Source organism: Apium graveolens, chromosome 5, assembly GCF_009905375.1.
Source record: "Apium graveolens cultivar Ventura chromosome 5, ASM990537v1, whole genome shotgun sequence".
Taxonomy (NCBI): Eukaryota; Viridiplantae; Streptophyta; class Magnoliopsida; order Apiales; family Apiaceae; genus Apium; species Apium graveolens.
Window position 1 is genome coordinate 199,150,799 of NC_133651.1, and position 10,357 is coordinate 199,161,155.

The 10,357-nt window shown below is 35.4% G+C and overlaps 1 non-coding gene across 1 annotated transcript; it reads left to right on the top strand.

The window, feature by feature from the left end:
- The first annotated feature begins 5,169 nt into the window (after nt 1–5,169).
- Nucleotides 5,170–5,276, top strand: LOC141662832 (small nucleolar RNA R71). Its single transcript, XR_012550932.1, has one exon. It is a non-coding gene; the product is annotated as a small nucleolar RNA R71 (small nucleolar RNA).
- The last annotated feature ends 5,081 nt before the right edge of the window (nt 5,277–10,357 follow it).

A 10,357-nucleotide genomic window follows, 5' to 3' on the forward strand; every position in this document is an offset into this window, starting at 1 on the left:
AGGTTGACGAGAGAATCAGATTCTGACAAGAAGTTAGCCAAGCTGGAAAACAGAGTTGAGGTTATTGAGAATTCAGTGGCTCTACTTCTTCAAAATCAACAGACTCAGACAAATCTTCTCCTGCAATAGACCTTCAATTACTATTTCCAAGCCACCAGTTGCAGATGCTATAGATCTTATAAATACAGCAGCAGCAAATTTGAAAGATGCTGATAAAGAACAGTTGACTCTGATCAACTGGAAAAAGATTGATGAGGAAATACAGAAAAAGTTTCAATTAGTCAAGGAACTAGATCAGTCAGCCATCCATCACTCTCATGTCAAGCCAATCAATGTGAATGAGATGAGCATGAACTATCTGGAGAAAGTACAATCTTCCTACATCAAGACTACAAAGGCTGAGATAATTCTTAAACCAAGGGCAAACTATCCAAAGTTATCTTTGAAGAACCCTATGGATTCTGTGTATGAGACACCCAAGCCTGATGAAAAGAAGCTTCTGTTAAGATCTATTCTCCTCTACAAAGATCCAGCTGATTCAGCCTCAAGAAAGAGAATTGCAAAGATATTCATAAATGGGAAGGAAATTTGTGTGGTAGCTGGACATCCACAATTTGCTCATGCAAAGGAAGAAGAAAAAGCCATATTGAAGCAAGAAAAGAGGCAAGCTGCTCTAAATGCAAAGAAGTCTAAATAAAAGAAAGAACAACTTGCTATCTTGGCCAAGCTACAGGCTGTGAATTCTTCTCAACAAATTCCCTCTCAACCATCTCAAGCTGCTGAATCAGAGAAGAAGATTGAAAAACAGAAGAAATCCCCAAGAAAGAAAAAATTGGCTAAAAGAACAAAAAGAAAGTTGGATGTTGTTGACAAGGAATTGGAAGATCAATTTCCAAAGGAATCCACTCAAGCTGAAACTCAAGCATCAAAGCCCTCTGTGGTGTTTGAAGACATAAGGGTGGTGGACCCCTACAGGAACATACATGGAGAGCCTATTGTGCCAAAGGATGAGCCAATAGAGTGGGATAAATTACCAATTCCTGACTTCAACTTTCCAATTCTTACTAAGCCAAGAAGGACAAAATCAAGGGCAGTCAAGAAAGTGAAGCTGTCACCTCTCAAATCCAAGTCAGTAGTCAAAGCTCAACCCAAGGTCAACAGGGGAGACTACTTGTACTTGTGTGACATCAAAGAATTCTCAGATCTAAACCTCTATATGGAGGAGCTGGATGAGGTAAGGGCAATTGATGCATACAGAAACCTACCTGAAAGGTTGGTGTTCAAGTACAAAGGGGGAGGGGAGATTCAGTGGCCTCTTCACAGGATACTTCAAGAAAGCCAAGCTGTGTTGATCAAAGTCTACTCATCCTTCAAGAAAAACTTTGGGTTCAATGTAACTGCAAGAAGATTAGTATTGAAGAAGATTGAAGAGCTAAGGAGTGTTAGAGCCAAAGATGCACTACCCAAAACTCTTATCATCCCATACACAGGGAGAAGAGTGCATCTAAGGCCCTACTGGCTGATGGAATTCATGGATGATAAGGGTGTGAGAAGATTCTTCAGATTAGAAGACCAATTGAGTATCTCTAGCAATGAGACTCTCTTGGAAATGCAAGAAATGTTAGATCTCTCAGAATATGATGAATTAGAATTCCATAGACAACTCCAGAATCAAATTGAAGAAAACAATAGAAAGCTTGGAAGAAGATCCAGACCTTCAAGAATCTAGAAAAATCTGCTCAGACTAGAGGAGCATCTTGAACTGACTGCGAGCCAAACCTTGTACATTTTTGTTTAAATTGAAGCACTTTCAGTTTAATCTACTTATCTTTAAAGGTATATGTTTAGGATGTTTTGTTATCATCAAGTATCTATTAATTTATGGCTACAATTCAAGTAGACATAAATTGGGGGAGATTGTTGTGAATATGTTGTGTACTTGATGATTACCTAAACAAAACATCTAAGTAGATTTTGCTTAGTGAAATAAAGTAGCACTCGACGGATAAGAATTATAGTCCCGACGGATAACTCATTATAGTCCCGAAGGATGATTAACTTATTATCCATCGAGTGAGTAGCTTATGTAATAATAAGTTTGTAGCACAGTGTTGTATGTACCTTTGTATAGAATCTGAAGTAGCATATAAGTCATGTTGACTTTAACTAGATATGCAGAGTAGGTTGATTAACTGTACATAAGCAATGTCTTGTAATTCTGTATAAGTGAAATGAAGTCAAGTGCCAAAATAGCTACCAACGGATGATTAACAAAGCTTCGACGGATGATCAAATGACTATCAACGGATGTTTAACATAGCAGTCGACGGATGATCAATCAAGTCATCGACGGATGATCTGAAAGTCGACGGATGATCATATCAAGAATTCAAACATCAGTTGAACAGTGAAAGCTGACACACAGCCGTTGAGTTGGATACAAACACACTGTGGAAGCCCATTAACTGGGTAATAGAGGACGAAAAGGAGCAAAGATCAAGACTGTTAGATTTTATATTTGTTCAGTCTTTTTGACTTTGTAATCTTGGTAATATATAAACCAAGAGAGTAGCAAATAGAAAATAACTAAGAGAGCTAAGAAACAAACACAGAGAAATCTTTGTAAGCACTATCTTTAGCATTTCCTGTGTTCTTAGTAGTTCTATTTTGGATAAGCAGCTGTGAACATTTCTGCGCACAGAGTCCTCTCGATATATTAAATATATCTCTGGTGGAATTGTTTAAATCCACCAGAAAGTTTTAAAGACTCTTGTTTTTAATTACTTATGTTTTGATTCATTCAAGTTTACATTCCGCATTGTGCTAATCAAAACAAATATATCCATAATTGAGTTGAACATTTTTATTTCAAGAAAAAGGTTCAAGAATTCGATTTAACCCCCCCTTCTGTAATTCTTGCTATATTGTTAAGGGACTAACACTAACTGGTTTAGCATCATCAACTAAGTGAATTCTATGTTGGACAATTGTCGGACTAATTCCTTTAATATCAGAAATACTCCAACCTATGGCTTCCTTATTCTCTTTAAGCACTTAAAAGTTCCTCTTCTTGAGTTGCGGTCAAATTAGAAGCAATTATGACGGGAAGAGATTTATTAGGACCAAGAAAGTTGTACTTAAGAGTGTTAGGAAGAGTTTTGAGTTCTAATTCTGGTGGACTTGGCTCAACTGGTTCACTTACTTGATAAAGGGACAAAGGGAATGGTTCAAGCTCTTGGTTAGTTGTAGGAATGGTAGACTCTAACATCTTATTAACCTCATTAGTGTAATCGGAATCAACCCAATTTTGACCAAAATGATTTAAGAAAAAGTCAAGAGCATCATCGACACTCATGGTTTCATGATCTAGCATTTTATCAATTAAATTAATTTCCATGTGTTGGTCCAAATAGTCATTGGGTTGGTTCCCGACATGAAAAATATTGAGATAAATGGTCATATTTCCAAATGTTAGTTTCATTAAACCATTCCTACAATTAATCAAGGCGTTGGATGTGGCTAGAAAAGGTCTTCCTAGAATAATAGGTATTTGAGTTTTTGGATTTTTGACCGGTTCAGTTTTTAGGACCACAAAATCAACGGGAAAAACAAAATCACCAACCTTAATCAACACGTCTTCAATTATTCCCTTAGGAATTTTAATAGAACGGTCGGCTAATTGAAGTGTGACATTAGTCTTTTGAAGTTCACCTAGACCGAGTTCTTGGTACATAAAATATGGAAGAAGATTCACACTAGCACCTAAGTCAAGTAAAGCTTTGTCAACAAAAGTGTTGCCTATGACACAAGAAATAGTAGGACAACCGGGGTCCTTATATTTCACGGAAATTTCATTCGAGAGAAACGAACTAACTTGAGATGTCAAAAAGGCTTTCTTCGGAACATGAGTTATGAGTACACACCTCTTTTAGAAACTGAGCATATGAAGGAATTTGTTGAATGGCATCTAAAAGAGGAATGTTGACCTTAACTTGCCTGAAAACTTTTAAGATCTTGTCTACTTGAGCTGATTGTTTGTTCGAAATAAGTCATTGAGGATACAGAGCTTTCGGCGTAAATACTCTTTCAGTAGACAAATCGGGGCTAGGTTTCGAAAGTGGTGCAATCAAATGAGGTGTTTCGCTAGACTCGAAATTCTCGGGTTGCTTCGAGTGATCTAGACTCGTACTGAAAGGTGAAGGATTAGGTTTCGAACTCGAATTCTCTTTTTCATTATCATCAACACCAACTCGATTTCTCACTTGATTTCCCAACCGTAGAGAGAAGATGACATTCACATCATGAGGTCTTTGATTAAGCAGAAATTTAGGATTCACCTCGGGTTGACTTGGAAACTTATTCTTCTCGCGCTCACAAATCGTGTTAGCTAATTGACCCATTTGAACCTCTAACTTAGATATGGCTTGTGCATTGGAATTCAATAATTGCCTACCTTGGGTCATGGTTTGCATGAAGGCTTGTTGAGATTGAGTCAAATTAGTTTGAGATTTTAGCAAAGCCTCAATACTCTTTTCTAAGGAATTAAGTCTCTTATCCGAATCATTAAACCCGGGAGGATTCAAGGGTGCTTGAATTGGGTTTGGATAAGGATTTTGACTAGAAGTGGGGTAAGAGTTTGGATTAGGCTTTTGAAAAGTGGGTTGTGGAGATTGGTAGTTTTGGCCTTGGGTCCATTAGAAATTCGGGTGGTTCTTCCACCCGGGATTCTATGTGGGTGCAAAAGGGTCATTCCTAGGTCTAGGTTGAAACATAGCATTCACTTGCTCAAACTCTTCAATGTTTTGAGGTTCATGACTATGAGAGTTATAGTTCGCACACATAGACGCTTGGGAAGGGGCATTAGTGGTTTCTAAAGCTTCTAATCTTCTAGTGAGAGTAGCTAACTTCGCTTCGGTTGCTATAGAATTACCAACTAAATGCAAGCCTTTGTTAGCTAATGAACCGAGTGTTTCATTGTGCTTACTAGGCTCCCTATTCGGCTCCCTAGTAGACTCCCAAAACATGGTCTTTTCCGCTAGTTCCTCGAAAAATTCCCAACCCCGATCTTCGTCTTTTTCCATGAATTTGCCTTGAGACATAGACTCTAACAACGCGGTTGTAGAACTATCTAAGGCCTCGTAAACAATCTTACAAAGTCTCCACTTTTCTATTCCGTGGTGGGGACATTGGGACAAAAGATTTTTAAATCTATCAAAATATTTCCAAAAAGACTCATTTTCCTTTTGATGAAATTGATTAATCTCATTTGTAAGTCTCGTAGTCTTATGGTTTGGAAAATATTTTTTTAGAAAAATGACTACTAATCCCTCCCAAGTTGAAATAGAATTAACCGGTAGGCTATATAACCATTTTTTAACAATTTCTTTAAGAGCGATATTGATTAATCTAAGCCTAATGGAATCCTCGGTCAATTGCTGGAGTTTTTGTAAGGCACAAACCTCCTCGAATTCATGAATAAAAAGATACGGATCCTCACCTTCACTCCCGGTAAATTTAGGTAACATGCTAATATGATGACCTTTAATTTTAAAATTATTACAATTAACTGGTGGAAGAGTAATACAAGAAGGTTGGGTTGAACGGGCGGGGTAACAACGATCCTTAAGAGATACTGCCGTGTTTACTACGGGTTCAAGAATTTCTACGGGTTTGGATTCCGATGAGGATGTACGCTCAATTGGTCTCACTAACCTAGATGAATTATCTCCAATCCACGTAGTACGCATAAACATGATATGAATTAAGTAGTAAATAAGTGCAAGAATTTAAAACTCGCAAAAGAAAGGGTGAAAAATTGAAAGAAAAATTCTAAATCTATGGTTCCCTAAAAAACTCTAGACTTGCTCCTAAAAAAAAGATATTAATAAAATTCAAAAAACTACAAGTATTCTTTCTGATTGGCCAGGTAGGTGCAAGCATTGCCAAGAGGTTAAACACCAGCCTAGTCACCAATCTAAATGGCCAGGAAAGCTTTCGCTAGCCTAGACACCAAAGAATGAATACTTAGAGATTTGATCATTTCAGGGTTTCTTCCTAGTTGAGTGCGAAGTCCTAGGGGCTAATGTCTACTTAATTTTATTAAAAAGGCTATGGTATGCAAAATGATGGATTTAATTGTTGTGGGCCAAGGAAAGAGTGATGAAATCCCTCCCCTTATCTTGTGATGTGGTTTTGCCCTTAAAGTTTATTTAAATGATGCAACACACGGTGAGATATAAAAGCGATAAACAATTATGGATGCTCTAAACTACGTGTCATAACTAAAGAAAAGAAGAAATTTAACGTACCTTGGGTCCTCCAGCAATCACCACAATTTATAAGGTACAAAAAAATTAAAAATAAGAAAATAAAATCTAAGATGATATGCTCCTAGGTGAGAAAATGCATGATACAACAATTATGTATTTAACTAACAATTTTTTTATTTTATTTTTTTAAATTTTCAATTTTTTTTGTGAATTGTTTTTTAACTAGTGAAAAATACGAAAAGAGAGAGATATGGGTTACCCAAGCAAGCTTCCAAAAATTCCTTCGAGCCTCAGCAATTTTCAGAGTTCCAACGAGCTTTCCAAATCTTCAATTTTCTAAAAAAAATCAAACAAAGAGAACAAGTACAACTAATTCAAAAAATTAAAAATTAAGGCGCGAAAAATAATTATAGTCCCCGGCAGCGGCGCCAAAAATTTGATGTGCCAAAAATATACATTTTAAATTGCAAGCGCACAATTTTTCATTTTAATATTTTAGGATTCGTTCCGCAGAGACTATGTAATTTTTTGCAATCTTAATTTCTAATTTAGGCGAAGTAGACCAATTAAATTTTGAGAGAGATTCTTACTTAATTACAACCAAGATGATTAACAAAAATTAAACGAAACAAAGCTGCTAAAACTAGATTCCCACCAAGTGAATCTTGGCCATCCAAGTATGAGGTGTTCTTTGTTGATCTTGACCCTTGATTCCCACCAACTCTTTCGTTTGGCTTTTTCTTTAAGTTGCTTGGTGACATTATATTTCTTCCATTTTTGCCCTTTTCTCCTTTTTTTCTTCACATTTCTCATTTTTCCAAATATCTACAAAATGATGAGAATGCAACAAATCAATTTATTTAAATATGAAAGCAAGCAATTAATAAGTATGAAATTATGCAAAAATATGAGATTATCAGGGAGAAAGTAATTAAATCCAAATGCAAATCTACTCAATCACTGAATGGTAAGGATGATGGAAATGATGACCAGAGAAACTCTGGAATGGGTAGAGGTCATGATCAAGGCAGAGGTGGCAAAGGTTCTTCAGCAAAGATAACTGAAATTTCTACACAAAGAACGAGTTCTGATACTGGGAGAAGAATAAGTTCTGATACTGGAAAAAGGATAACTTCTAGTGAACATCTGGAACTTGATGAAGAAATTTCAAGGAGATTATTTCTTAAAGAAAATCCTGTAATGGACTTTGAAAGTCTAAAGGAAGAAGAAGCTAGACTTAAAGCAGAAAAAGTCAACTCCAAATCTAAAGCTTTTGTTGTTGAAAAGAAACTTCCAAAACTTAAGGGTATTGTGATTACGGAAAGGACAAATTCTGAGGCAACCAAAGCTAAATCACAAGTGAAGGTAGATCCAAGATCCAAGGGCAAAGAAAAAGTTGATGAACCTGTAAAGGTATATGTGCCAGTCATGGATGAAGAAATAATTGATGAAGAAGAAGATGTTAATCTTACTCTGATGCAAAAGAAGATTTTTCAAACAACCTCAGACATAACTCAAGTTGTTCAGAGTCAAGATGTAGTAAGTTCTGATATGACAGTGAAGCAAACAACCTCTGACATAGCTCAAGTTGTCTTGATATTAGAAGATAAGAAAAAGGAAACCTCTGACATTGCTCATGTTAAACCTTTAAAGATGCTACTACCAGGATTCACAAAATCTCAACAGACTCAATCTTTAAAGACTATATCAAGTGGTTTTGAAGCAAGAGTTGTTATAGGAATAGAAGCAAGGGACAAATCTGGATTGGGTAGTTCAAAAGAGAAGAGAGTAAACAATACTACCAATGATCCAACTTCCTTAAGTGAACCAGGTGTAGGAGCAACTCCTGAGAGATTGAATCAAATTGAATCTGTATAAATGGTTTATTATTCTGTTTTGAAAGAACATATGATGTTATATTTTATGACAGATGGGAGGGTATTCCAGATCAGGAAGAATACTATTCCACTGAAGTATTTTGAAGAACTGGAACATGTTCTATTTCTACTTCAAGTGAAAAACAGATCAACAAATGGCGTTGCAGATTATTTAAAATCAAATATTCAAAGACAGAAGAAGCTTTACTCTATAAAGTCTGACAGCCCATACTGTCCCAAGTACAGATCTCACAGTGGAGAAATTGTTGAAATGAAACCTAAAACTGCTAAAATCATCACTACATTTTCTGGTATTAAGGGACTTGAATTCAATCTTGAGTCTGACAAATCCGACATAATCAGACTAGATCAGGATATAAGGAAAGCTAAAATAAATGATCTCAGGGCTGCTATCTTTCAAACTGGTAAAGATACAGTTGAATTGAAGAATGCTAAAAGGAGGATGGTCAATGAACTTGAATATGCTGAGAGATGTTTGTTGAAGAACCATCTCAGAACAACTCCTGACATCAAAGAGATCAGAAATTGAAGCGAAGTCAAAGATCTACAACTGCTTAAATTCTGAAGTGTATACAGACTGAAGCTGTTATCAGACCTTGAGGATGGTAAAGCTACAAGGAATGTAAGTTGTAGTTATCTAGTCAAATTATCATGCATTTGTACTTAATGTTTTTGACATCATCAAATATCTGTTAAACTTGTATATTATGCTAATTTACAAGTTGGGGGAGATTGTTAGATATATTTGTGATGTCATGTCTAATATGATTTGTGTTTAGTTTTCAGATCTTACTTAACAGGACAAATCAGTACTTAACTGGAAATCAGTACTTATACTGAAGTCAGGACTTAAGATATCAGAACTTAAGTTGTCAGAACTTAAGTTATCAGGAGATATTTATCAGGAGATAATATCAGGACTTAAGGAGACGTTTAGATAAGGAAGGTGGCTGATTGAAAGGAAAGAAGATAAAGACAAACATAAGAAGAAATATGCATGGAAAAGAATTCTATGAGGAATAGAATACTTGAAAGAAAAGATAACTGATTGATATATATTAGGAAGCAGAATTATATTTGATATCAATTAGAAGATTATCTTGTAACTGTGTAGTATATAAACACAGACATAGGTTTACACTATATGTGTTATCATAATCGAGTTTATTATTTTTTGCTAACCCTAGCAGTTCTCATGATAATTTGTTCATCACTGAGAGAGAACAGTTCTTTGTAACAGAGTTTATTGTGTTAAATAAAATCTGTGTTGTTACTTGAGTTCTTATATTCGATTTGATTGTAGTAAACTGTGACGACTGAGAATTTTGTGACGTAATTAAGTCAATAAAGTATGCTTTATTTGATGCGATTATAATTATGTGATTAAGTGTTGGTTAATTATCTTTACTGTATAATAAAATCTAGGAGCGTAAATAGAAGCGTTCCAATTTAAAGAGTCAGCTAAGGAGTTAAGCTGTGTTGTCGGGCCGTCAAGTAGAATGGAACCCGTCCTAAAAAGGGATTAAGGTATTTAAAATATGAACTATATGTTATTATGTGAAATGAAATTCTTGAGTAAAGTAATGCGTTCTAATGACGTGTTGGTCGATAACGATATTGTGAAGCGTAATTGAAACGCTGAGCGTCGGGCCGCAGGCTGAACGTGACCCGATACGCGTAGAAAGGAATAAAATTAAAAAAGGACAAATTTTATGATCAGACATGAGTTGTGATGTGTTCGTATGTGTTCTTTCTTGTCTGTATGCATGATTACATGATCTGTTGACATTTTTATAGATTTAAGGGAATTATTTAATTTAAATAAGGTTTATTTAACCTTCACACATTTTTATAAAATTATCTGAGTAAGATGAAGGCATGAGATTTGTTCTGTTATCTTCGCAATAGTCCTAGAGACTTTTTAAAAATGATGGACGGATTTATTTGGTGATCGTTGCATTATAAATTGATTTTTATGTGATAAAATGCTATTATTTGCACAAACTTTTGAAAATCATATAAAATCAACCGTTCGCTCAAAAGTTTATTATGAGTAATGGTTGGAAAGCTAATTTCGAGATCTACGTCTTAAAATTGTCATTTGCAATAATTCTGGACTTTCCGAGAGGGATATATTCAATATTTGATATCTATCTTATTTAAGTAAAAAGAAAGGATTAATCAAACAAA